At 46.6% G+C, this 24,321-nt stretch overlaps 1 protein-coding gene and 1 long non-coding RNA gene across 7 annotated transcripts in view; one reads left to right on the forward strand and one right to left on the reverse strand.

Annotated features, from left to right (window-relative positions):
- Nucleotides 1-24,321, reverse strand: part of HIPK2 (homeodomain interacting protein kinase 2) — a 140,427-nt gene that overhangs the window by 101,679 nt on the left and 14,427 nt on the right. The gene's annotated exons all lie outside the window — the stretch shown is intronic.
- Nucleotides 13,185-15,125, forward strand: LOC135414248 (uncharacterized). 3 transcript variants are annotated; one of them, XR_010430639.1, is made up of 4 exons: nt 13,185-13,587; nt 13,709-13,800; nt 13,979-14,153; nt 15,047-15,125. It is a non-coding gene; the product is annotated as an uncharacterized LOC135414248 (long non-coding RNA). The 3 variants fall into 3 exon arrangements; XR_010430638.1 differs by having other exon boundaries at nt 13,709-14,153; XR_010430640.1 differs by lacking the exon at nt 13,979-14,153 and having other exon boundaries at nt 13,203-13,587.

Raw genomic sequence — 24,321 nt, forward strand, 5'->3', positions numbered from 1 at the left:
AAGCTCATCCCCAGCACTGCTTCAGACCTGGATTCACACGGCTCCAAGTTGCCATGTTTGATCCACATCTTAAGGCCAAACGAAAAAGTGAGACTTCTCAATGCACAGAGTAGCCATAAACAAAACCAAATGGACAAAGCCAAGGATCTGCCTCCTTCCCTCTCATTCCCACTCAAAATACACATCCCTGAAGTGCAACGGCCAAAGAACTCTCATCATCATCACCTTCAAACCCCATACCCCCCCCCCCACCCTGACTGCCCTCCTACATATCCCTCTCCTGCATTTATAGCATCCACAACCCTGCCTACTATTTTATTTTGTGCACCGTGACTTTCCTTTATAGGTATGATAAAAATTATCAACCAGGACTTAGTACTCTTGGGCATGGAGGTGGTGTAGGCAGTTACTCCCTATCATGGCCTGAGCAGGTTATTTTGGCATGTGGCTCAGGATATTGCTCTCTCTCCTCACAAACCATCTTTACTCCCTTCTTCATCTCCCTTTTAACTCCTTAAATCCAGGGCAACTCATCTGCTGGGACGTAAAAGCCTTCTCAGCTGACCAGGGCAAAGAGGACAGTTAGGAAAATCTGGGGAGTTCTTCCTCTGAGCCAGTCATGTCCATCTTGTCCCCTTGCCTGAGCATCCAGCTTCACCACACCTGCCTGTGGGCACAGGAAGTGCTGAGATGTGGTAAGGGCTGGCTGGGACTGCTAACCAGCACGTCTGGGAAGCAGGGCAGTTGGCAAGCCCAGTCTCAGTGCCTATGTACTGATGCAGGCTGAAGGCTGGTGAGTTGGCACACACCTGCTTCACCATACAGGACATCTTCAGTGTTGAGGTGGTGGGAGATGGCTGCTCTCTAGTGCACAGAACCCACAGGCAGCACTTCTTTTCCTAGGGCTGTGGGATGGAGACTGCAAGAGAGGCAGAGCTGCCCACGCTAGGTCCATATGCTCCAGGAAGCATCTCTGCCACCCTCATGAGCAGCTTGGGGGAAAATGGGACTACCCAGAGCCCTGGCACATCCCACACAGACCTAATGGGGCAGCACCACCCTGAGCCTGGCCCTGCCCTGGAGCCTGGACATCTAGGCAGCTCCAATCTCATCTCCCACACTCCCCACACTTGATGGGTCACTAGACAATGGCATGTGAGCTGTGCAAACCACAAAACCCTAGTAATCTTCCGTAATCTCGAAACATTACGATTCTTATTCATCTTTTTGATGTGGGTTCAGGTGCCCATGAGCCTGAGTAACAAGCTGTGGGCTTCTCTGACACATTCCTGGTTTTACACACATGAAGCAAAATCTCAGGGACAAATACATACATTTGAATACTTTATTACATCTCCATGAAAAATTTTTTCAGGGTCACCTCCATCTCCCACTTGAGTGGATTGCAGTAATGACAAGAGATATTACAGATTTTCTCAGTTAATCATGTGACTAGTTTATGTTTCACATTATAGTTAATTAACTATGCAAGACCTGAGAATGCAGGTAAAATATACCTCAACAGAGGCTGCCTCATCACTTCCCTGTAGATGCAATGGGACCTGACACCAATTTCTAGATCTTGGTGTCAGAAAGTCCAGCAGTCAAGTCCATTCTCCCCTGAACTGGAAGGTAACCCCTTTTTCCTATGGGAAAACCCAGCACAACTGGAATAGTGCAAAACTTCTCTCCAGGATACCTCAATGTCACTGAGTGGAAAGTAAATGAAGGCAGCAGGTCAATACAATATAATAGTCTACAGCCTTGACAAAACAGAGCCAGACCCCAGCAGGTAAACCCCCTTCAGCATATCTGTCAAAGCTGACAGAAAGACTGTCCCTTCTACAGAAATCATGAAATGACACTGCAAATGCTCTACCAAGACGTCAAAGTGCTCTCCAGACATGAAGTAAGAAACCTGGGAGTCTGCTGTGCCCACATCAGGTCTCAGGAGATCAATAGCCCTGCCAGATGCACCTTACTGAGCAGTAGTCCTTCAAGCCAGGGAGCGAGGTCAACAGCTCCTGTGACAATTTCTGGAGTCCCAAGAGCAAAATAAGGTGATGAACAACAAAGAGGCAGGGACAGCACTGAAAGCCTTCAAGATCTGAATGGGAGTGCAAAGAAACTTATGCACAATGTCAGCATAAAGACATTTTAGGAAAGTGGGTGTCAGTGAAGTTAGGAAGAAGTTTTAAAACCAAACACTCAGTACTCCCAAGGGCCTCAGAGGAGAAGAAAGTCTGCTTGGGAGTCAGAGATGGGATGAGGAAAAAAGGACAAGAAATCAGACAGGTGGGATTGACAGAAGCCCTGCTTTGAAGCTTTATCTTTGGAGGATACTGAATGATGTGTAACAAAATGCTGTGCTGAAGAAATCCCTCTTTCAGATTTCTTGGAGAGAGGCCCAGCAGAGCTGAGGAAAGTGTGGGGTGCCTGGCTGGGGCTGTGCTGCAGGCTGTTGGGGGACCCACAAGCAGCACCACATCTGTGTAAAGAGCAGAAGATTGCGGTAACACCCACAGCACCACTCAAAATGAGCCATGACACACTGAGGCTCGTATAATGCCATGCTTAAATGAGCTCCTGAGGTGCTACCAAGGAATGTTTCCCCATCCTGAAGCCAAAATGGAGCCAGATGAGCCTAAAAGCAGTCACTCACATCAATGTGCCAGGTAGGACTGTTTGGCAACAGCCTATGTGTTCTGGCCACCTTCCTCTCTCCCATATGTCCTCCACAGTCACAAAGTGGAACAAACAGTAACCATGGCATTTCTACAGAACCCAAAGTTTCCTTTGCAGAACTACACAAGACAGTTTCTGCAGTAAATGTGAAACTGGCCACGGTTTGCCTTGTAGTCCAGTTTAATGTCTGTGTGGGTCCCTACATTTGACCTCCAAACAGGTCTATAAGGCAGGAGCTTCTAGGTTCCCACAAGCTCCATCTCTGATTGCTACTTGGTAACAGAGTTGCATCCTGAAAGCAGAACTGAAAAAAAGAAGGATCTGCTTTCCAGGCAGCATGGCTTAGGTCACATTTGTTCATCTTTCAAAAAGGGGTTGACCACACTCCAATTTACAGGGGAAACAGAGGACTTCCTCAATTCCTGACCCCAGATTTCACTGGCCATCCTATACGATCCTCTGTTATCTTAGTTTCTGGGAAGGAGTACCAAACCAAGGCCTCTCAAAAAGGGACCAAAATGAATCAGTTCCCCTTTGCTCCTCTGTCTGTGCCCCCTCAGCCACACAGCACTGGCACAATTCATGGCTTCCCACAACTGCCTAGTGGAAAGGATATTTTGGCTTTTTCCACAATGTCTGCCTCCCCACCTGGATGACTTTTCATCTGTAAATATTAGCTTTGTAATGTCAATGACTCCAACTGGCCCACAAGTGTGGTGAAACCACAGGGAATGGCTGGCCCCTCGCATAAATCACTTGTTAGAAGCAACCCTACTTGTGAAGGCAGGACATGGGCAAGGCTTACTGGAGTCTCAGGCTCAGCCTCTCACTCCCACAGGATTTTTTCCTAAGTGTTTCATTTGCAAAGAAGCCATTGCATGACATTCAGTCCTTGCTTTGTTTACGAAATCTGAAACTCAGATCAGGCTCTAGTGGGGCTGAAAAGGTCAGTTTGCCTATTCGCAAAGTCCCTCCCTTCATTTGATATCCATCAGGATACAGACCTATTGGAGAGAAACAAGCCCCTGGTGAGGTCTGGATGGAATACACAGGATTTGGTCTGCAAAGGAAGATGAAGGCACAAGAAGGAAGGCAGGGAAGCTGGGCACGGGGCTCTGTCAAAGCAGAAAATTGAGACAGACTGATTTGTTGACCTCCCAACAGCCACATATCGCTTTCAAATATGAATGACCAAATACAAGACTTACAGCACTCTCAAACATCGAGGGCTCTGGAGTGTTTTAGGAGATGAAGAGAAAGAATACTGCAGGTGGATTACCTGACCTTCAGTTTAAGCAGTTAAAACAATTCTGTAAACAGCCTGTCCTCACATCGGCACACAAAACACCCACCCACAAAGAGAAAAGCCCTTCCTCAAGGAAACATAATGAATTTTTCACCCTGACTTGCAGACTTCATTTTCCTCATTATTTAGGGCTAAGAAAACATCCTCAAAGTTATGGCCAAACAGTCAGAAACCTTTTTGTGGTGTCACCCATGGCTTTTGGTTTGCATTCCAAAGTAGAACTGTAAACCCAGAAACGTATGACATGAAATGGCCCATGAGCTGGGACCAGAACAGGCACAGTGGACTGAGCCAACTAGCCCAAAACAAAGACCATCATGGAGACACAGGGCGTAGGATTTGGGCGTGGACCCATTTTTCCCCAAAAAAATCTCATTTCTCCCCAAAAAACATGTCTCTCTTGATCCATTCACCTTTGAGACTGGCAAGTAGCTCTCATATGAGACCACGGCGAAAGGGAGCTGCTGCAGTCTCCATAAGAACATAGCGTGTTGACAGGTTTATCTGTGGAAACCAATGACTCTGTATTTGGGGTTTGCAGTATTTGGGGTTGTACTGACCTCTGTCACACAAAACGCACGCTCGCACTCAGGCACACACAGACATGTAAGTACTTGCATAGCCAGAGGATGACCCACGAAGGCAATGAATCTCATCATCTCCAAAAGAAATGAGTGATGCTGCCCCAAGCAACCCCACAGAAGTGCCTCTGGATGCCTCCCTGGCCCACTGCTGGCTTGCTGCTGTGGCTGGGGGCTGGTGGTGCATGCCTGATCTCACTGTCTTAACAGCCACTGTCTAACAGGAGAGATGCTAAGCGATCAATATGCAGAGAAGAAGCCCTTTTTGGGCCAAGGACAACGTAGGTGATGTATGAAGCTCTTGCTTACACAGAAAGAAAACCTGGCTTAGGCATGGGGATAAACTACATGAAGGATTTCAGAGCCTTGAAGAGTAAACATCCAGAAGCTCAGGAAAGGATATCTACTTGAGAAAGGAGGATATGAAGCCCTTGTGTGCGATGAAGAAGCTCAGGGACACCAGTAACAGCCTACTCCCCCTCAAAGCTCTACAAGAAAAGAAATGAGACCAAGGGAAGTCATTAAGGGAAACAAAACAATAAAAACCTCCACCTGTGTCAGCAAAACTCCCTTTTTACCATCAGTGTCTCCCCCAGGTTTCTCTTTTGTGCCGGATATGATTATTTATTGACATATTTATTTACTCAGCTCTATAGTGCTTAACATCATGGCTGCCAGGCTTCTTGCACTGTAAAAACTAGAGCAAGACAGGAGTGAAGCTAAACCTGGAGATCCAGTATGACACATGCCAAATGCCTTCTGCGTGCAGCCTGAGGCACGCTGCCACTGTGATGGGCTAGAAAGGGGGACCACACAGCCGGCCTGGCTGTACACACTCCTCCTCAAGCAAGAAAGACCAAGCAAGTGACAGCTTAGGAGAGGTGTACAGTGAAACTCTTGGTGTAACTTTGCTTCAGATCACTCAGTGCTTTTGAGACCCTGAACAGCACCCTGCAGAGACACAGGCCTGCTGAGCAGGCCTCATGCCCTGGAGAGCTGGGCTCAGTCTATGCTGACTGTGAGTAATTGCTTTGTGGCACTCACAGGTATGGCACAGCTGCTGAAACCAAACCTAGAGAACCAAAAATCCACTCCAGGAAGGAGAGATGGCTGCAGATGACAGACTAGCTAAAGGGGCTGTCAGGCCTCCTTCTCACTCTTGATCCTACATTTGTGAACTGACATGTCACTTTGCACTTCCAGCAGCAGGCAGCCACTTGCCGCATCCCTTCCATAAGCATCTCTTTGGCACTACTACAACTTTTTTGCAGCCATGTGCTTTCAACCCAGAATACTCAACTCTTTCCTTTTCCTATAGCAATAAAATTAAAGGATTCAGCCTAGACACAGCGGGACAATGAGTTCAGAATCACCAATGTGCTGATGATACCACAGACAACCTGTCCACAGCCACACCTATGCGTTTTGACAAAGTTGTAAAGGAAGTCTGGCCAAACGGAATCACAGGGTAAGAAGAGTTTCTGGGAAAATAAGCTCTGTGTGATTTTCTCACAAGGAGCACATACACCGCTGTTTCTGCAGCTTCCAGAAAAAAACAGATTCCATTCAAGTAAAAACTTGTAGTCAAATCACAGCAGCTTTCAATAGGTCTAGGAGAACACTGGGCATCTTAGCTTTGCCATAGTCACAGGAATGACTCGGGAGTAAAACGGCCTTAGACCCATGGTTTTTGCTAGAACGAGGACAAGACTTCCAGGAAATGATGAGAGGGGGAAACTGCCATAAAAAACCAAAAACAGCCAGGGGAATTTAGCACCAAAAGCCTTGTGAACTTTCATCACATATTATGCACTCAAAACTCACTGAGAGCTTTCCAGCATCCATATGGATATAAAGTAAGAAGAGACTGAAAACTAGATTCAGCAGAAGCACAATAACTGGGTAAAGAATTCCAAAGGGAAGTAGCAAGTTTACACCCTGTATAAATGCCCAATTAATTCAATGCTGGCAGTACTCTTTTGTGGACATAGTCCTTGGTTTTGGTAATTTCTCATATCTGAAAATAGCCATGCTTCCCTCTTTAGTCCTTTCTGGGCTCATGGGAGACTGAAATGAGTCACCAGAGGACCAGCTGAGTCATGCAGCCAAATCTTGGAAAGCAATACAAAATTGGTCATCACATCCACAACTAAAACGTGGATGACGGCAGCACTCCTAGCAACCAACCGTGCATTAGGCAGAAAGGGTTGGAGACCACTGACACTATGAACCATTAATTGAAGCCAGGCAGAAGAATGCCTTAAATGAAACTAGGACAACACAAAACAAGTGCTGACAAACATGGCTGGAAAGTGGCCCAGTAGAAAAGGAGCTGGGGGTGCTGGTCGACAGCCGGCTGAGCATGAGCCAGCGTGTGCCCAGGTGGCCGAGAAGGCCAAGGCATCCAGATCAGAAATAGTGCGGGCCTAGCAGAACTAGAGAAGTGACTGCCCCCTGTACTTGGCACTGGTGAGGCTGCACCTCAAATCTTATATTCAGTTCTGGGCCCTCACTACAAGAAGGACATTGAGGTGCTGGAACACATCCAGAAAAGGGAAATAGAGCCACTGAAGGATCCAGACAGTAACTCCTATGAGGAGCAGCTGAGGGAGCTGGGGCTGTTTAGTCTGGAGAAGAAGAGGCTCAGGGAAGACTTTATCACTCTCTACAACTACCTGGAAGGAGGCTGTAGCAAGGAGGGGGTCAGTCTCCTCTCCCAGAATACTAGCAATAGGACAAGAGGAAATGGCCTCAAGTTGTGCCAGGGAAGGTTCAGCTTGGACATCAGGAAGAATACTTTCACTGAACAGGTGGTTAAGCATTGGAATGGGCTGCCCAGGGTGGTGGTGGAATCACCATCCCTAGAAGCATTCAAGAAATGATTGGACACGTCACTTAAGTGTTGTGGTTTAGTTGACATGTTGGTGTTCATCCAAGGCTGGACTTCATGATCTTAGAGGTCTCTTCCAACCTTAATGATTCTTTGACTACTGGTTCTGCAACTGACACAAAGCCCTTCTCCATTCAGCTTCCCCATCCCATCCCCATTGCATTAAGAAAAAGGGATGGCCATCTCCATCTTCCAGATCATGGGATATTTCTAGCCCATTTTACAACTTCTATGAACCAAAGTCCCAATTCATTCAATTCCTTTAGAGTATCATCAAATCTTAACAGGACCTATTTTGACATGCAATCTCACTGAGAAGCAAATAACTATGACCTTTTATGAACACAGGTCTGTATTTCATTTTTATGTCTATTATCTTCAGAACAAAAGGAAGTGGGGCAAGTGCTTTTGGGCACAGAAAATGTATTTACCAAGCAGGCTTTTTATGGTGATTACAAAAATTTAATGAGTGAATTCAGGACAGTGGAGGACTGACAGACTTGTCCTGAGGAGTTGGGCATGCTGTGGGCAGATGCAGTGCATGCTCCCTTGCCCCACACATCACTTGGACAGCACACCCCAACCTTGTATTTGGGCACTGAACAAATGATGCTCAACCCGACCAACTCCCCAGCCCTCTCAAACCTGCTGTCGATCAACACGCACCATCATGCATGTTGCTGGCACCTGAATGGGCTAGAAGTGCCAAGTGGGACCTTGGTCCTACAAAACATTACTCTCAGACATGAAAAGATATGTATTTATTCCAGCACCTACAAAATCAGCATCCCGCAACACTAAGCTCACCTTGATCCCCTTTACGGAAATCTGGCAAAAATGGGAAACAAAATGTAGCTGAGTGATCAAACCACTGAGGGCCACAGAAAGCCCTAGTATTAACTATTATGGAAATACTCACAAAGGAGACAAACGAGATTTGGCTCTGCAACAAAACAAACAGTTGGTAGATCTCTATGGTAAACGCCTGTTCTCTCTGTGCTGTCATGGAAAAGCAACACTGACCTGCAAGGGCTGGGTCTCATTGCACAGCTGCTCAGGGAAACCTGTCTCGGCACTGCTCGCTGTCACCCTGTGAGCCTCGTGCCACGAGCTACCACCGAGCCAAGTGTGGAGGACTCCAAAGCAGCAGGGGGCTATGGGGACAGCACGTGTGGCAGATCAACAGTGCAAATCCCTCTGTGGCTCACCCAGAAAACCTGCTGGCTGGAGGCTCCCGATGACACTCCTGCCACCTGCCCCAAACATCAGCAAATGGTGCTCAGGGACTACCCACGAGATGGCACCGAACAGGTTTGCATGAAACTGCTCAGAATTTCCCAACTAATGATGTCACTCCTGTTTTGCCTTGGTCCTTCCCTCCAGCTCATCCCTGAGTTACATCAGGGCCATGATGTATTCACCTCACTGTGCCTCTCTGCTCCCAGCCCTCTGCACCTTCACTCCTATTTCCTTTGCCAAAAAAAAAAAACAATTGAAAAAAAAAGAGCTGAAAGGTTCAGGTGGGCATCAGTGAATGGAAATGAAGAACCCCACAACAGAGTAATGCTTAAGCCTCAAGAAGACAGATGTCAAACAGAAGCAGGTGTAACTGGTGTAAACTGGTGTAAAAACAGGTTTAAGTGAAATTCAAGTACAAAGGTTCAAGAGCTATTAAAGTGCCTAAAATTCATGAGGTTTTGATCCTACAGTTCCTAAAAACTTGTTATTATTTAGTCTTTTAAAGGCTCAGCGGTAGAGACTTCAAGCTGTTCAAATGGAATGATAACTTATTCCACGCTCTGCTGCAGAGGCAGAAAATAAATGTGAAACTGGATCCTGACAGCATCATTAGATCCCAAAATTGACCCTCTTGCTTTCTGCTCTGCCTGCTCCAAAGAGCATGCTATTTCTGGAGGAGTTTTAAAAAATAAACCCCAAGCAAGCGTTCTCATGTCCTCTCCACTTCCCAAGGCGAAGGCAAGCAGCTCTCTTGAGTGGCCCTCCCATGCACATCACCCTCTGGGTCCTGGCACCAACCACGAGCCATGGAGCAACCGCAGTGTGCAGCTCAGCACACACGAGCTACAATAAACCTGTCAGACTGTGCAAGACATGAATCATATGGACTGTCACAACAGCAACACAGCGTGTGCAGCCCTGTTAAAACAAACAAACAAACAAACAATCCAAAGACATCCCAAAACACAGATGTAGGTAAACGGCCACTCTCCTGAGGCTGTCAGTGCAGTTATGCGACAGTGCTTGCTGGAAAATATCTACCCTCCTGACTTGTGACAATTCAGAAATGCTTCAGAATGGCTGTAGTGAGGCACCAGGGGAAAGAGACTGACACAGTCTCTTCTCACTGGGACACCGGACCCTGACCAAGCAAATGCCTGGGTTACCTGGGATGCTGGAAGTGAGAGAAAACACCTGTAGCAAAGGCTACTTTCATCGGTCACTGTGGCTGCAGAGGTTGCTCAGGGTCTTTTGGAAAACACACCTCCGAGTGCACTTAGCTGGAGGTGCTGCTTCTCTCACACTGGCAGGGAAGTTACATTGGAGAAACAGCAACACCTTTTCCTGCTTAAGGTTTTCCTGTAGCCCTTGGTACAGCCATGAGACTGAAGTATGGAAATAATGCCACAAGTGAATCTGAGGGGCTTGCATGCTATGTCTACTCTTTGGGGTAGCCTTCAGAGTGGATGACAGCTCCATCCATGCTTGCAGACCATCAGGACAGGCTGTTTCAACAACAAACCTGTCACCATAACTAGACTTTGGATGCACATATATTTTTCAATTTATTATTGTGATACGGTCAGCAGGGATATGGACCATTTCACCATTCTGTTTTCTCTCTTGCTATTTAATGATCTCACTGTGTAACCTCGCAAGCCACAGTCCTTCAAACATTTGCAGACATGCCTCACCTTCTCATGCCTCACCAGCAACTGCAAGGCTATGAGCCACGAGATGAATTAGGCAGACAAAAGCAAAGGGGAAAGGTGTAAGGCCAGTCTGTTTGCTTTTCCTGGTGGATTTAGTCTGGAGACTTCAGCTTTTCTAGGTCAAGACAGTGTCTGCATCAGAAGATATTCTATAAAATCTTTATTTAACTGTTCCCCTAGGGCAGCTGGCAAGACCCTCACACATGTGGGCCTGCGTCTCAGTTTAAGCATATGAACTGTCTTAACTGACCTCAGCAGGACAACTCACGCATTGAAAGCCCACCACATATGTGGTGGCAGTATCAGGGTATCAGTTATCTTCCCTTGGTTTTTGAAAGGGGGTTTGTGTAGGAAAAAAAAGCAAAAAAAACTCCATAAAACTTGGGGATACAATTCAGGTATCCCAGTGATACATGAATCTAAATTAAACCCCTCTCCCGCACTCTCTCTTTTAAAAAGTAAGTACTTTTCTACTGGTGTATAAACTGTAGTCAACTGTAGTTAAGAGCTGTTAACTGATTTTAAAAGAAATCCTATGGAAGGCAAAGTCTTCACAGGAGGGTAAAGTGTCTGGGGTGTGCCCGCCTCAGCAGCACACTCTCAGAAATACTACATTTTATTTTCTTGCAGATTTTTCCTTCCCTTCTTTCTCCATGATTAGCAATATGCATAGAAAAATACGCTCTCTGCTCTCGACAGAGTGTTTGCTGCTGCTGCTGCACATTCTCCACCTGGAGTGAAAATTCTCCGTTGTCACGGCAGCCAACGGTGATGTCACAGACTGAGTATTGTGACTTCAGCTGGAAAAGGAGCAGTGGGAGAAGATGAACTCTGAAAACAAAGATATTGTTTTGGTGTAAACAGCCTTCACAGAAAAGAGGGTGGAAAAAAAAGAGGGAAGTATATATAAACATATGACAAATACAGTTTTCTCAAAGAAGTATAAATAAACATATGATAAATAAGAGTTTTCTCTAGGCAAATATCTTAAAGGTCCAACTAAGTACTGAAAGACCTGTAATTTTGTTTCTGTTCTGTTAAGAAATGGGACCCTTTTAACTTTTGAAACAAACATTTTCTATTCTTTTTTTAATTTTGTTTTTAATATCTTCACGTCTGGTCATTGTCCCAGAATAAGCAAACAGCATGGCTGCATAAAGAAATAAGTCTCATGAAATAATGTACGGTATGTTTCCAAATGTTTCATAAATCCACAGGCAATGTGCAAATACTGCCTGCATTCCTGTGTGAAGGTGGTTGTTTTTCATATAAGTCACGTATTAATGTAATCTGAAAACAAACTTAACCCCATTCAATCACATCCCCTTCCACCTTTACACTGAAACCCAGAGGTTATAATTACACCTGGGAGCAGGAATAAATCAAAACAAATACTCGTGTTGCCTTGTACTCTTTTTTGGAAAGAAAAGTGATCCCATCTACCCTGCCTTATGTGCTTTGTCTAACTCGGAACCAGGATGGCTGGCAGGCAAACAGGCAAAGAGGTTTTCATGAGGTCAGAAATGAAAATAAGGTCACTTCCAGAGGTCAGAAATGGAGTAACGCATCCTATGTCCTAACATGTACCAGATCTTCAGAGGGGGACTTTATCTTCACTACCTCACCTTCTGCCTCCCAGGACATTTGCAGGCTGTGGTACCCCAGGAGCTCTGCGGAGCAGAGGGGAGGGAGGATGCAGGGACTTTATGGGTTAGACACTTTCCACCCTTTAGCGAGGATTATTTAAAAAGTACCACATCATGACAGTCAACACTTCGCAGTGTGGATGTGGAACACCAGAGGTCAGGGCAACAGACTGATGCATCGCTCCAGTGTCTGAGCCCTTTGCTTGCATGGCTCCACACTGTCTTTCGGAGGAGACAAGCCCCTCCCATGGTAACAGCCCCTTTCCTCCAAAATCCCTGCTCCAGAAAAACTTTGTGTTTCCTTTGCTAGGGTTATGGGAGATGGGGCGCTGGTGGTGATCCACACTAACCATAGTACAACCTGGAGGTGCCCAAAGACGCCCACACCAGGGGTTGCCCCGGTGTGCAGACACACACTGCATAAAGCAAGACCAAGGGACTCTGGTCTCCTTGTTCTTTCCTCACTGGACCCTCAGCTGAAGCAGAACCACCTGCTCCACCCCAGCTTCTTCTCCAGGATTTCAATAGAGCTGAGAGATTTCAGCTCAGAGTTACAGACAGAAAGCTGCTGGCTAAAAGGCATGCTCCTTTTGGAGAAGTCAACAGTAGGGCATGTGAAAGGCATTTGCTATGAAAAGAAATAGAAACAAAAAAAGGGAAAGAGAGAAAGAAAAAGAGAAACTATCGTTGCTTGCTAAAACACAATTGCCTAATGCTTGAACAATTGTAATAACCAGCCAGTGCTGGCAGACTGATGCCTGTCCTGACAAACCTTTCTGAAAATTCACATGCAGAAAAAGTGGAAATACTGGTAGGACTTCAGTTATCAGCTTCTCAGGGGACACCACAAATAATAAGCAGTTCCCTCACAAAAGTACCCTAATGGCATCCTAGCTCTACAAAAAATTATGTTTGAAAATTTTTTCTGAAATATAAACTTGCCATGCACAGTCAAAATTAAAAAGAAATATAGGGCATTTTTAAGAGAAACTCCATGGGGAAAAGCAACTGTGAAATAGCCAAACATCAATTATGAAAACCCCAGCAAGAAGAGGCTCTTGTGCACGGGCTTCAGGGTTTAGGGATTTCAAGAAAATGTGCATCCTAGTTTTGACTCACAATGTAGGCACAAAATGAGCAACTCTCCTCAACTTATACAGCGTGGTGAGTATATAACCCTTTAAAGACACTGTGTCTGTACAACTTTCTTGCATCTCCCAGCTCATGGCAATCTTTGCTCTCCACTCCCACGTCCCCCACAGCATTGGAGTGACAGGCTTACTCCCATCCTAAGTTAGTGCAGAAGGAACAGCCGATACTACTGTGACATGGGCAAACTTCTGCTGGCGTGTGCACCCCAGCCACCCAGTAGCTTGCTCACTGGTGGCATTATCACGATTTCTACTGCAAACCTTCAACCAAAGCCTCCTCCTCCCCTGCTACTTCCCACAGACAACTCTGAACAGGCTGTGGGCAGCACTACTTCCTTCTACCTGAGGGCAGAACACATATGGGAGGAAAGCAAAATGTAAGAAAGTGAACAAAAGCAGAGGGATTTGGGGATGATTCTGCCTGTGAGTCAGGGCTGGATCATTTTCCCAAGCTTAGAGATGATCGTCTCATTAGTGCATGATTTGGGATTTCCACAGGGCAGGATCCAGGAGAGGGAGCAACCAGAGCAATGAGTACCCAGGGTAAAACCAGGAAATGCCTACCCACAAGACCCACAGAAAAAGCAATGGTGTGATCTTATTCTTCCTTAAAATAACTTGCAAGTCTGTTGGTTTGTGGCATTGCTGTTTAATGGTACAGAGCATTATTACAGAAAAACAGCATAAACCAAACAGTTTTCATAAAGGAAAAAAAAGACATCTTGGTTCATTTGCTTTTTTCCTCCACTCCTGCGCTTCTATCTCAAGGGTCACACATCCTCCTACATGGAATGCCTGGATGCAAGGCTTCACCAAGAATTTTTCCTCTCTGATGGCCAATGGCACCAGGCATTTCCCTATCTCTTCTTCCAGGAGCAACAGCTGTTTATTATTCCTCATGCCCACTCCCCATGACCAAACAACTACACAGAAAACAGAAAAGGTGAAAGCAAGACTATTTAAAGCTGCAAATCAAGAACGCAAGGCTTAGGAAACCTCAGCTTTATGGTTGCCTGTGCAACCTTCGACCCTCTTTCCTGCCTGTGTACCATGGCAGAGCTGTTAATCACATAATCACAGGCTATTTTTCTTCGGGACCTCGGCCTCACCCAGTAGAGCAGGATACACAGTGCTCACCTAGCGAGCACCCAGTCCCTATTTCATCTTCTCGGCACTGTTCGAGGTGTGGCCCCAAGCCTTGTTTACCAGGTACCTGCCACGCTCTGCTCTGCAGATGGAATTAGTAATTTACTCATGGCCTTTCCTACAGTACGCATCACTAGAGTAACTGAATGTCTCACAAACATAAAGGAATGTATTTTCACAATGCCCTCTTAAAGTAAGACACTGTATTATCCGTATGTCATGGGCAGGGAACCAAAGCACAGAGGGATTAACGTGAAAAGCTTCCACTAATTTTAAATGCCTAATTGAAACTCTTAGGTACAAATCCTTCAAAGATTTGTTTTGCCTGTTGAGGATGTGGTGACAACCATTTCTTTAAGCCAAGTTTGGGCTGATGCTCTTGGAGACAGAAGAAATGATGCCCCTGACATATATACCATTCAAATTACTGAGTTGTTAATGTGGAAGCTTGCTTTCTCATTTCTTTGTACATTTGTTATATTTAACATGCATCAAAAAATTCAAGAGAGGTATAAAAGAGCTGTTTTCTAAATACACATTCTGAGGCTGGGATGGAAAATTTCTGCCCAGACAGTTTAAGTTTAGTAAAGTTGTGAACAACTAAAAATGAAGGTCTTAAAATAGGGAAGCTGTTGCATGGCCTCAACAGAAGGTCACTGCCATAACATACACCTTTCTTTCTCTTCTCAGCTGTTGAAGAAACGACACAGGTCAATTGCTACACTAACAGAATCAAGTCAAACTGAAATAAATGCAAACTGTAACTAAAGCTTTATTTCTTATCCTGGTTCTGTTCAGGTAAACAAGATCAATTTATTTTTAACCTTAATGCACAACAAAGTCTTGTTATTCAATTCCAAATAGCAGCTTTTGCTTTGAGAATAAGCCCCACCTTTCCTCCTGTTCTCTCGAAAAGAGAAAGCAAGTGTCAGGCACTGAGGCAGCACTGGTCATAAGCTGGATATAGGACAGGCAGATGGACAGTACTCTGAGCTAGTGAATCTTACATTGGTATAAACTGATCCCTCTCCTGATTATTTGCAGGGAGATTCACAAATTCCTAAAAAAAAAAAAAATAAAAGCCCATCTGAAAATTTCAGGGGGTGATTTATCTGTGCTAACACCAGGAAAGAAAGACAGACAGACAAAAAGACAGACGGTTGGGGGGGCGTAAATAATTCAACCAACTGCTGGTGCCAGCCTTTTTCAGAGTAATAAAGTAATTTTAGAGACACTTTTGTGGGAGCATAAAATCCAACCCTGCAACTGTCCACCAAGTGTGTGCAGGACTTGGGACACACACACATGACACTGGATGACACTGTGAGACAATGTGGGAGCTGGCAGAATTGGTTCCTCCATCACCTTGGGAACACGCAAGGACAACCCTGGGATAACTCCCGACAGCTCCTCTTTGCCACCCAAGCTGTATTCCTGGCAAATGATGAACTGTTCCGCCCCTAAACACATTCCACATCCACAGAGAGAGGAACACAGACCCAGTTTCTCTGTCCTGCACTGAAAACTCGCACTGTATATCCCTGTTTTTCAGCTAGTGATGTCTCCTGACTGCACTAACATTGACTAATTTAGTATTTTTAATTACAGAGGGATTTAAAGCACTGCACTACAGTGCTCTCTTTTATTATACCCACTGTTTCTGCTGAATCTGGGTACACTCTACATACAAAGTTACACATTAGACAAATTACACTGTACATTAAGTAAATCTCTCTCTAGAAACAGGATTAGATGGAGAGGCAAATCTTCCTCATTCCTAGTGCATAAATTAATATCTACAAAATCAATATGAAATAAGAGCTCCACATCAATTAATGAAAGAAAAATAGTTTAAACGTACTCCACAATGAAACAAATTTATGTAGGAGATGCATTCCTTTTCTGCTATTTCGCTTAATAAATAAAACAGCTGGTCCGAGGAATCAGGTCAATCAGTGTCTGGAAAAAGCCCCATTAAAGCTGCTATATAACCTAGTTTCTCAAGCTGTGTAAGGCATCCTAATATGGGAGAGGCAGAAGTCCATGCAGAGACAGTTCGGATGGCTCAGCTCCTAGCCCTTCGGGGTCATGGAGGATATTTATCACAGAAGACAGCAGTAAGTGAGGTATCTCGCCAAGATCTAAGGAGATAGGCTCTGAAGGAGCACAACAGAGACAACGCAATGCATCCAGACCTATACATAAAATAAGGCTAGTAATCCTGGGCACCCAAGATGAGGTCATCCAGCATAAGGAGATGGTAAAGGACCATATTTTCACATATGCTCAGATCCCCTCAAAGCTAGCCTAGCCCTGCTGCCACAGTAGGTGATAACACCTCTCCTCATGGCACTCAGTGGCTACGTGGTTCCATCTCTGCCATGACATGTGGGAGGATGAATCTGGCAGTGCCCAAAGCCATGGGTGTGTTGTGTGGGCACAGAGCCTATTCCAGTGCAGGCAGAAACCTCCAGCACCAGTCCTCCTCCTCCCGCACAGCACACAGATATTGTCACGACATCCAGGCCCTGGTCACCTCAGAAAATGTAGCCCTTCCTATCTTCAGTAGGTTTAAAAATGTTTTGCAAAGGGTATCACAATCCACATCCTACAGAGATAAAAATGGACCCAGAAGACAGCCAAGTGACTTGCTCAAGCCTAAAGAGCAAGGCAGCAATGGAATTGGGAAATGAAACCTCCTGGCCCACAGCCCTAGGTTTTAGCTTCTTAAATAAAGATTCTCTTTCCTCATTAAAAAACTAAAAACGGGAAGAAGGAATATTCTGTATACAGAATGAACTTCACCCTCAGAGGGCTAATGACCTGATATACTTTTTTTTCCTTCTCACCTCCATTTCCCCTGATAAAGTTACAGTAACTTTAAGGACTATCCTTCTTTACTGGTCTACTTTAACCTAGCATGTCGGCTCAACATCCTTTTCCCAACCATCTGAAGCCAGAGACCATCCTTCCCAGAGAGGAGATTACCTTCTCGCTTTCAGTCTCCCTGGACATCCTTGCAACGTCCTGGACTGAGACTACTCTGCTTTCTGCATCGTGCTGAGGGACTCCAAAGTCCTATCCACTGGTCTCAGCCTGCAGTACATGGCAGCCTGAAAGGGTACCCTGGAGGTAAAACCTGGTTGTTCTCTATTAATTTTTCATTTCAAGAATGGCTCCAGGGAAAGGAGGGAGATATAGGTCAGAGACTTTGGGGGCTGATTAGTAACTCTGTACATCTTCCTTCCTTTTTTTCCTCACTTTTTTTTTTTATCTTCCAAATTCAGAAACAGAGGGTTTTCCCTGTGTATTTCTCATTTACTCCTTGAACATCATCGGCATTAGTCAGCAAACTCCTGCTATTTCCTCCGCAAGCCCCTGATACTTGCAGAATGACTAACCCACTCTCCACACACACTCTGGCTCCAGTAGTTGCATCTGGGTTGTTTCCTCAAGAAAAATGGGTCTCCACGTTGCACACGTGCAGTTCTCCCTGTGGTCAGAGCCACATAGGCTCCTGCCGCCACATGGCTGCAAACACCGCGATTTTTTACACACAGACTTGAAGAGCCAGGAGGTGATGGCAGGGCCTGCTTTCAGGTCACTTCTTAACTCATCATCACAGCAGCGGTGTCCCTCAAACTGGGAAGCGGTTAGCTACTGCCCCAAGCACAGGCATGTGGAGAACATAATGGAGAAAGCCTGAAGCCACCTGGCTTCTCTTCGCAGCCCTGCCAGTAACCTGGTCTGTCGGGTCACATTGCCTTCAGGGGTCTGCATTAGCCTCTCCTTCCCAGGACCAAGAGCCTCTGCCCTTGTCAAGCAATGTGCAGAAGGCCTCAGCTGGGCTTCTGAGGCACAAATGCCGGGTGAGTGAAAACACAGCTCCTCATGACTCAAAGCTGCCACATCAGAGCATGACAGAAGGCTCATCCTGGCCAGGTGGCCTTTCACAAGATGCCCACTCACAGCCACGCTCACAGAGGACCTCGCATGCGACTCACACTCATGTAGGCTTACCCACAGACCTGCCCACACTGTGCTCAAACAAACAGCAAGTTTGTTGCATTGACCTTCCCAGGGTGATGCCAAAATTGCACAGACCACTCTCCCCTATGTCCACATGCATAGAGGATGTCTGCCTCCAGGAGAAGGCCATGCCCTCAGGCAATGGTAGGTGCTACATGCTGCCACCCACAATGGGAACAACCATCCAGAGCAGACCATATCAATAAGGATCAGTGGGAAGGCTGGTCAACTTGGTGCTGCGTAAGTTTATTCCCCATTTAACCTTGACATCCCCACCCCAGCACCGACCCCACTCCCACTGCCGTTACCTCCATCTCCATTGTAGGAGAGCCTTCTGCATCACTGTGTAGGGAGGCATGAAAATAAACCACAGGCTCCACTGCCACACTCCCTCCTGGCAGATCTGCTTCTCTCTTCTTAACTGTTTCCAAGTGCCTGGCTGTTTTATAATCCCCACTGAGCATTCCCTTAACTCCTTCCTCACTGAGTCCTTCCACTCTCCCTCGCCTGCTCTCTCCTAAAAGGCAGAAAAATCCAAGGCGAGGTGGGGGGTACAGAAAGCAAAGGAGGGAGCCTGAATCAAAGAAGGAACATCTGAATCAAACTGCATGTACAACAGAACAAGCAAATTAGTCACTTCCCCAGCCTTCTCTTACACAGACAAACTGACTCTTCTATTAAGATATTTCTTTTTTTTCCCCCCCCCGGATATTTGTGTACCTTATAAGCTTACTTCTTTGCTAATCTCCTCCTGCTTTTTCATACCATGAGGTCATATGCTTCTGCTGGTAGCACAATTTTAAATCACACAGCAGCTTGCCCTTTGAGGTCTGAACCGAAATTGCTCTCTTCGATCATAAGTAAATATGAGTTGATGGCTTCACGCCCAGTGTCACCACCACCCCACTTATGCATATTGCAAAATTCGAGAAGAATCAAGTGCAGGTATTGCTTCCCAGTGGAAAGGACCTTAGCAATCACTGCAAGAGCTGTGAGAGGGCTGTGCAGAGGAGCTCGGGCAGAGGAACACATCCTGAGATGTGGGACACTGCAATTGCCCTAAAGTGAGCTGTTGAGAGCTCCACATGCTATTGGTGGTAAAGGCTGTGCACTGCATGTGTGTTTGCTTGCACGGCAGCGAGTGCAGCTGGTAGGGGAGGGAGTTACTTGGCCTGAGACATTTTATGAGACCCACAGGTCAGGGGTCTGGATATACCTGGATAACTACAACATACTGAAGGTCACTGTGTGCCAAGGTAAGCCAGCAGCACAGCACGGGGTGGGACAAGTACAGCGACCCAGCAGCTTGGGATTTCACAACCATGATTACGTGTAAAGCAGCGTCACAGAATGCTCCGCTGTGTATGCTGCTCCTGGGAGAGGATGAATAAAGAACGCGGGAGAAAAAAGCATTGGCTTTCACATGTCCCCTCTCAGGTGGGAACACGACACCTGCAGCTGGCTGCTGGTCTTCCCTCAAAGCCTATGGCTGCTTTTTCCACCGTCTTGAGGTTACCCCTGACAGCTTCCACTCAAAAGTTTGCCAAGGTATCTTTTTCCCTGACAAAATGAGTTATTCTGTCACACAAGGCTGGCCCGCAGGGCTTTTAAAAATGGTTCTGCTGATGTTCAAAGAGAGCAGCTTGCTGTGCAGAGGAGTGGTAGAGTTAATAGCAGTAGGATCAGCACAAGCTCTTACCCTGCCATCTGCCTTCAGCTCAGCCAGGCCTTCTGCTGAACAGCCAACATGGGCTGGGGCCACTGGAGTGAGCAGCAACTCAATGACATGAAAGACTGCCTGGGTTAGTTGATTAAGAATAAGATTAAGAGCACAGGAATCCTGTACAGAGCTGGTACTGACTCAGTTCAGGGATTTCATGGGGATATTTAAACCCAGTTTTCCAAAGAAGTCTTTTATTTTGCACAGGTGGGTGTCTGTGTGCCAGCTTAAACAAGCCCCATGAACTGATGATCCCAGAAAGAGGGGTCATCTCTGAATCTGCTATGCTTTCTTCTTCAGCCACCTCCAGTAGAAAACAGGGATAAATAACACTTAACTACCTCACTCCCCTGTAATGTTGAAGATCTTCACACTTACAGAGCTCTGGAGGAAACACAGGAAAGCCCACTGGACTGGACAGGGATGCCCCTCACCAAGTATGGGTCACAGATCTCTCCTGTTTGTCTTATGAACTCCTTTTAAGTGCTGGCCACTGCCAGCAGACCCCAGCAGAGGTTGCTCAGCTCTGCTCCTACACATCCAGACTGACAGCTGCCTCAGGAGTTCTCCCTCTTTTTTAATAATAGAAGAGTCACTTAAGGCTTGTGGATGACCTCAAAGTACCAAATTTCCAACTTACCACCACAGTCTGATCCTGCCACTGCAACCACTTGGTCCCCTTGAGGGATGGTAAGGCCAAAACAGCTCTGTAGACCCAAAACAGAATGCTGAGGTCCCCTCTATTGTCATATTATTTTGTGGAATTATCCTACAGCAATTTAAAGGACTGCTGCCGCTGATGTCCAAACCCAGGAGGAGACAGGTGGAGGGAGCAACAGAAGGGTGCTGGTCTGGAAGGGGGATGGGGGAGCTGGGATGAGCGAGGGCACAACCTGCCTGCTCTGAGAGTGAAAAGAACAGAGAGGCCCCTCCTTTCACAGATGGAGGAAGGAAAAAAAGCAGGATGAGCGAAAAGCCTGGACTTAATCATGAAAAACAATAGCTCATCATTTATTTTCATATCCCCTAGCTAATGCTGGCATAATGCTAACAGTGGAATTCTTATGGCATGCATGCCATGCCTGCAAATACCAAGTGAATTACTTCTCAGCTAGGCTATGGGCTATGGCACTGAGCAGCACATTCGTTACAAGCAATTGGATGATGAACAACAGTTCCCAAATTCCTCCTTCACAATGCTACTTGCATTAGTTGTAATTTAATGAGTGAGAGAGAAAGAGAGAGAGAGAGAGAGAAAGTTTTGGCTCAAACCACAGAAATAATACTGCCTGCTGTTGCTTCCCACTGGGTCTTGTATTAACTCACACCACCTCCACCTCCTACTCCTCTACCTCCTCCCTTTTCACACCTATCCTCAGGTGCTAAGAGTGGTGTCATGAAACCCATCAGTATGGCAAGGGAGCATGCAGGAAGCCCCCCAGCACATGAATTCCTTCTGGCTAAAAGGCAGGAGAGGACACAAACCTCTCTCTCTCCTCTGCCGACAGTAAGGGCAGGTCTGGCGGGGTTCCTCCAGCAGCCAGTCTCCGTGTGGACAAGCCTTCAACTCCTCTTTGGTTCCTTCCTCCTACAGAGTCAGTGCAGGTCAAAGACACTGAACTGGCAGTTCTGGGAACAGAGCACCAAGAGCACACTGCATGACCCATGTTGGTGCAGAGCTCCCATCATGCACCCTTTCCAGCATGGTCCTCCTGCCTGCCCAGAGGGAGCCACAGTGGGGTAGCCCAACCTCATCCCTGCTTTGCAGGCTGTCTTAGTTTGTTTGTTGCTCCTTTTAACAATTTTGAGATCTGGTAAGCAGCTAGTAAATGTAAACAAAACCTTTGCTAGGGATAAGGCCTTCAGCACTATAAATGTGACGCCCAGCGAATCCGGGAATCACTACCACACTGCCTCCTCATGAGCTCTCGGGCAGATCTGTACCTCCCACATCTTCAGGACATAAATCAAGTCTCTCTTTTTTGCTCCATTGACAAAAAGGATGGCCGCTTCAGAGTAGGGGCATCTTGCAGGTTGCTGCCCTGGAAGGAGCCTCACTGGCCAGCATCATCTCCTACTCCTGCGGCACCTTGCCACAGAGCCCACACCCCTTCCATGACAGGACATTTATCCACCAGATGACCCTGCATGTAAGGCTCACACCTGAAACATGACCCACTCTGTGAGGTCTCGTATGCTGGGCAAGAAGAAAGCTGAGAGGTCTCCGAGTAGCAGATCTACAAGTATGAGACTGCAAAAATCATTACTACTCTCCTGGTGTATCCAGTCTCTTCAGTGTTCCTCACCGACAACACATAAATGACAACCATCCACAGATTCCTACCCCGTGAAGCACCCAGAATACTCCTTATCCCTTACGTACCAAATATAATTTAAAAGCCCCCCACCCACATTTTGTGCTGTTTTGAAAAAATAAATGCAAACAAAATTTACATGTTTCTGAAACAAAGGCGTAAGTAGGGGAAGTGAAAATGCCCTTAGGATTGGAACCAAATGCATTTGTGCAAATGAGACCTAGGATTTACAGTTACCTTCCAGCCTCCAGCATGTGCTACAACCTTAGCTTTGACTTAATCACAATCTGTTTTCTTGTAAAGGTTGATGAACACGAGTGATACTTTCTCTGGCATACTGGATGAAGTCCTGCGGCCCTGACTGGTGGAGGAAGGTGGGCAGCATGCCACAGGATGCTTCCAGGGACATCTGCAGACAGGTCTGGTGTGGGCACACAGATACATGTTATGTGCTTCCCAGCAATACAGCAGGCATGATGCTGGGGGTTATCTTCTTCAGAAGCTATCTGAGCACAGATAAGCCCCTCATCAAAATCCCCTCCCACGCCCAGGTGTAGCATTGCACACTCTGCAGCTTTCCTAAAACTATGGCTGTGCTTTGAGCAGTGACAGGGCTCCGAAATAGATATCTCATGCTAAAGTGACCCTAAGTGAACACAATAACAGTTCTTACAAATAAATAAACAAGGATCACAGCCGCAAAGAAAAAGGAAGAAACAGCGAGTTTCAGCCTTCTGTGACTACCTGTGTGCTGGGCAGCTCACCCACTCCAGCAGTGTGGGGAGCCAGGCATCTCCCCAAGGGGCATCAGATGAAAGGGGTCCCTGAGCAGACAGCAAGTATGGACAGAAAGGGACACAATTACAAGAGGGAGGTGGGGGACTCTCCCAACAGAGGCCCAGTATAGTGGCTATGTGGCCTTTAGGAGCCTGGCACAGGGGTGCTGTTATTTGCTACCAGCCACAGGCTGAGCCTGCTGCCTGCCAGGAGAAGCAATGAGTAGGCTTGGGAAATGAAAAGCACTTATCAGGGCAGAACTATAGGGATGACCATACTTAGACGTATGGAGACGAGCTGGACTGCCAGAACAGGCCTGTTACTGCAACTACTTCTTTGGCCATACAGTGCAAACCACAGAGGTCAGAACTGCCAGCCACAAATAATCACATTTACAGATTAAAACCTGACCAAATCCAACGCTTCTGTCAGAACCAAGAAACTCATCTGAAGGTTCCTGGTCCTGCTGGGAGTGCAGAGGCTGCCCTGCCCCTTGGTTGCCCTTGTGGCAGGCTGTCACAGCTCAGGAAGGGTGAAGTTCAGCCACAGCACTCAGTGTCACAGTTCAGCTCCCTTTAAGCCTTCAAATTAGAGCTTACATGGGGCTTAAGTGCAGCCTGTCCCAACACAGGGTTGGATTTCACAGCTCTCGTGTGCTGCTGGGTTGCCACCTCCAGCTGAAAAGGGGACGAGTGCTCCACAGGCTGACTGGCAGGCAGCCCGGTGGGCAGTCCATCTGCCCAGACAGCCAGAGCAGGGAATGGGGAGCACCTGTTCCCCACAGCCCTCCCCACATCCCTGGAGGGCAAGGCAGGAGGGTAGAAATCAGCAGGACAGGCTCCCAATTCCCTTGCCTCAGTTAGCCAAATAACTCCCAGTATCCATCTTCTCAGCAAGCATTTCATGGTAGCCACAGAGTGTTTTACCTATGCGACCATGCCTGTGCTCTTCCTCCCCCACATGCCTGCCGGCCCCCTACAGCTCATCCTGAGCCCCAGGGTGACCACAGAGTCCCCACACTTGCTGGCCCATGGGTTAGGATGTCTGACATGAAGCTTTCAGTTCCCACATGAAGTCAGTATGTTCTTGATGCTCTTGCTACGTCCTCAGCCATGAACACCTCA

This window comes from Pseudopipra pipra, chromosome 5 (genome assembly GCF_036250125.1).
Source record: "Pseudopipra pipra isolate bDixPip1 chromosome 5, bDixPip1.hap1, whole genome shotgun sequence".
In the NCBI taxonomy this organism is placed as follows: domain Eukaryota; kingdom Metazoa; phylum Chordata; class Aves; order Passeriformes; family Pipridae; genus Pseudopipra; species Pseudopipra pipra.